This window comes from Eptatretus burgeri, chromosome 5, assembly GCF_056783735.1.
Source record: "Eptatretus burgeri isolate ZD-2024b chromosome 5, Ebu_testis_v1, whole genome shotgun sequence".
In the NCBI taxonomy this organism is placed as follows: Eukaryota; Metazoa; Chordata; class Myxini; order Myxiniformes; family Myxinidae; genus Eptatretus; species Eptatretus burgeri.
The window spans coordinates 41,852,630-41,857,373 of NC_140965.1; the positions used below are offsets into that span (position 1 = coordinate 41,852,630).

The following is a 4,744-nucleotide window of genomic DNA, read 5'->3' on the forward strand; positions in this document are numbered from 1 at the left end:
TGTAGCAGGTCACAGATCTAACCTGACCTGACACCATCCTAATTCTCGATCTTTTCTACCCCCGTTAATCCACCCAAAACCCACCTCCTTCAAATTCCCTGCTTTCCTTCCGGATAGTCCCTGTAATGTCCATCTTGCATTCCCCATGTTCCCCGCCCCATCCCTCTCCCTTCCACAGATCTCCGAATGTCTCTGTTCCCCACTGTTTTGTCCCTCCCACTCCCACCCCTCTTGTCTCATGCCCCATTTTGCTGTGTGTTGTGTGTTAACTCTCATACGAGACTCGACAAGGCATACAAAAAAAAAAATAATAATGATTCAAAAACCGCTTGTCGGATTGAGACAAGTTTTTCACCATTGGAGCGAGTATTCATGTGGAATGTTTTAATGATAATTATGCCATCATAGGTCACGTGGTGTGGCAGCCATCTTTGGACAAAAAATAAAAAAAATTGGACCTCTGCATCTCTGAAACCGCAACATGGGAAAAAATTGAAACTTGGCACCAGGCAAGTGCTCTGCATGTGGAATAAGTGCAATTTCTTATGATGTCACAAGTGCCTTTGTTATGACGTCATAATTGCATGCATAGAACGCTACATCCGATCAGTATGAAAATTTTTGTTGGTCATCTATGGGTAAATTGATCCACAGAAAAAAATTGATGACATCATCGGTCACATGGTTCGGCAGCCATATTGTTTGTTGTTTTTAATAATTAAAAAAAAAACCTTCAAAAATCTCCCTCTCTGAAGTGGCTGAAGAGATAGAGGCGAAACTTTACAAGTATGACCACCTATCCATGAGGAACAAAACGTTCACACCTGTGATGTCATAGTTGACATGGTTTGGCAGCCATAGTGGATTTTCCATAAAACCTATAAAAATCTTCGTCTCCAGAAAGGCTGGACAAATCAAGGGGAAACGTCACAAACACGTTCCCCAAGCATTGGGATACCAGGGTGTTCACAATAATTGATGTCACATGGTCTGGAAGCCGTATTGGATTGAGAAACAATTTTTTTTTAATTTTTTTCAATTGAACCACTTCATCAATTGATGTGAAACTTCACAATTATGATGTAGTTGTGAAGGGGAATATAGGTTTTCAATTCCAACCTGATCGGAAGCATGGTCTGGCAGCCAAAATTATTTATTTTTTTGATGTGAGTTCTTGGTGATTTCTTTTTTTGAATAAGGCTCAATAAGGTTTGAAGGTCGATGAGTAACAGCTGAAATGCGAATCCTCTCCAGTTTCCTCCTGTTGACTTGAGGCGCCACGAGGAGGAGCAATGTAAGGGACACATTAACACATTTTGGAGTTAATGCCATATAGCACTATTGTAACCCTTCCCCTATCATCCGAGCCTATCATCATCATATCATTAAAAAATGTCACATCATATCATAAAAAAACATTAAAAATAACAAGCAGTGTAACCTGGTGTGTAAGATAACAAGCAGTGTAACCTGGTGTATAAGATAACAAGCAGTGTAACTTGGTGTGTAAGATAAGCCGTGTAACCTGGTGTATGAGATAACAAGCAGTGTAACCTGGTGTGTAAGATAACAAGCAGTGTAACTTGGTGTGTAAGATAAGCCGTGTAACCTGGTGTATAAGATAACAAGCAGTGTAACCTGGTGTGTAAGATAACAACCAGTGTATCCTGGTGTATAAGATAACAAGCAGTGTAACCTGGTGTATAAGATAACAAGCAGTGTAACCTGGTGTATAAGATAACAAGCAGTGTAACCTGGTGTATAAGATAACAAGCAGTGTAACCTGCTGTATAAGATAACAAGCAGTGTAACCTGGTGTGTAAGATAACAAGCAGTGTATCCTGGTGTATAAGATAACAAGCAGTGTAACCTGGTGTATAAGATAACAAGCAGTGTAACCTGGTGTATAAGATAATGTGTAACCTGCTGTATAAGATAACAAGCAGTGTAACCTGCTGTATAAGATAACAAGCAGTGTAACCTGGTGTATAAGATAACAAGCAGTGTAACCTGGTGTATAAGATAACAAGCAGTGTAACCTGGTGTATAAGATAACAAGCAGTGTAATCTGGTGTATAAGATAACAAGCAATGTAACCTGCTGTATAAGATAACAAGCGGTGTAACCTGGTGTGTAAGATAACAAGCAGTGTATCCTGGTGTGTAAGATAACAAGCAGTGTATCCTGGTGTATAAGATAACAAGCAATGTAACCTGCTGTATAAGATAACAAGCAGTGTAACCTGGTGTATAAGATAACAAGCAGTGTAACCTGGTGCATAAGATAACAAGCAATGTAACCTGCTGTATAAGATAACAAGCAGTGTAACCTGGTGTGTAAGATAACAAGCAGTGTAACCTGGTGTATAAGATAACAAGCAGTGTAACCTGGTGTATAAGATAACAAGCAGTGTAACCTGGTGTATAAGATAACAAACAGTGTAACCTGGTGTATAAGATAACAAGTAGTGTAACCTGCTGTATAAGATAACAAGCAGTGTAACCTGGTGTATAAGATAACAAGCAGTGTAACCTGGTGTATAAGATAACAAGCAGTGTAACCTGGTGTATAAGATAACAAGCAATGTAACCTGCTGTATAAGATAACAAGCAGTGTAACCTGGTGTGTAAGATAACAAGCAGTGTATCCTGGTGTGTAAGATAACAAGCAGTGTATCCTGGTTTATAAGATAACAAGCAGTGTATCCTGGTGTATAAGATAACAAGCAGTGTAACCTGGTGTATAAGATAACAAGCAGTGTAACCTGGTGTATAAGGTAACAAGCAGTGTAACCTGGTGTGTAAGATAACAAGCAGTGTATCCTGGTGTATAAGATAACAAGCAGTGTAACCTAGTGTATAAGATAACAAGCAGTGTAACCTGGTGTATAAGATAACAAGCAGTGTAACCTGGTGTGTAAGATAACAAGCAGTGTAACCTGGTGTGTAAGATAACAAGCAGTGTAACCTGGTGTATAAGATAACAAGAAGTGTAACCTGGTGTGTAAGATAACAAGCAGTGTAACCTGGTGTGTAAGATAACAAGCAGTGTAACCTGGTGTGTAAGATAACAAGCAGTGTAACCTGGTGTATAAGATAACAAGCAGTGTAACCTGGTGTATAAGATAACAAGCAGTGTAACCTGGTGTATAAGATAACAAGCAGTGTAACCTGGTGTACAAGATAACAAGCAGTGTAACCTGGTGTATAAGATAACAAGCAGTGTAACCTGGTGTATAAGATAACAAGCAGTGTAACCTGGTGTATAAGATAACAAGCAGTGTAACCTGGTGTATAAGATAACAAGCAGTGTAACCTGGTGAGTAAGATAACAAGCAGTGTAACCTGGTGTATAAGATAACAAGCAGTGTAACCTGGTGTATAAGATAAGAAGCAGTGTAACCTGGTGTATAAGATAACAAGCAGTGTAACCTGGTGTATAAGATAATAAGCAGTGTAACCTGGTGTATAAGATAACAAGCAGTGTAACCTGGTGTATAAGATAACAAGCAGTGTAACCTGGTGTACAAGATAACAAGCAGTGTAACCTGGTGTATGATAACAAGCTGTGTAACCTGGTGTGTAAGATAACAAGCTGTGTAACTTGGTGTGTAAGATAACAAGCAGTGTAACCTGGTGTGTAAGATAACAAGCAGTGTAACCTGGTGTATAAGATAACAAGCAGTGTAACCTGGTCTATAAGATAACAAGCAGTGTAACCTGGTGTATAAGATAACAAGCAGTGTAACCTGGTGTGTAAGATAACAAGCAATGTAACCTGGTGTGTAAGATAACAAGCAGTGTAACCTGGTGTGTAAGATAACAAGCAGTGTAACCTGGTGTATAAGATAACAAGCAGTGTAACCTGGTGTATAAGATAACAAGCAGTGTAACCTGGTGTATAAGATAACAAGCAGTGTAACCTGGTGTATAAGATAACAAGCAGTGTAACCTGGTGTATAAGATAACAAGCAGTGTAACCTGGTGTATAAGATAACAAGCAGTGTAACCTGGTGTATAAGATAACAAACAGTGTAACCTGGTGTATAAGATAACAAGCAGTGTAACCTGGTGTATAAGATAACAAGCAGTGTAACCTGGTGTACAAGATAACAAGCAGTGTAACCTGGTGTATAAGATAACAAGCAGTGTAACCTGGTGTATAAGATAACAAACAGTGTAACCTGGTGTATAAGATAACAAGCAGTGTAACCTGGTGTATAAGATAACAAGCAGTGTAACCTGGTGTATAAGATAACAAGTAGTGTAACCTGGTGTATAAGATAACAAGCAGTGTAACCTGGTGTATAAGATGACAAGCAGTGTAACCTGGTGTATAAGATAACAAGCTGTGTAACCTGGTGTATAAGATAACAAGCAGTGTAACCTGGTGTGTAAGATAACAAGCAGTGTAACCTGGTGTATAAGATAACAAGCAGTGTAACCTGGTGTATAAGATAACAAGCAGTGTAACCTGGTGTATAAGATAACAAGCAGTGTAACCTGGTGTATAAGATAACAAGCAGTGTAACCTGGTGTATAAGATAACAAGCAGTGTAACCTGGTGTATAAGATAACAAACAGTGTAACCTGGGGTATAAGATAACAAGCAGTGTAACCTGGTGTATAAGATAACAAGCAGTGTAACCTGGTGTATAAGATAACAAGCAGTGTAACCTGGTGTATAAGATAACAAGCAGTGTAACCTGGTGTGTAAGATAACAAGCAGTGTAACCTGGTGTATA

General features: G+C 39.0%; 1 long non-coding RNA gene across 1 annotated transcript in view; it reads right to left on the reverse strand.

Annotated features, from left to right (window-relative positions):
* Positions 1–362: 362 nt before the first annotated feature.
* Positions 363–4,744, reverse strand: part of LOC147026308 (uncharacterized) — a 6,746-nt gene continuing 2,364 nt past the window's right edge. The window contains exon 2 of the long non-coding RNA XR_015058282.1: positions 363–1,268. This is a non-coding gene — a long non-coding RNA (uncharacterized LOC147026308). The remainder of the gene's footprint in view (positions 1,269–4,744) is intronic.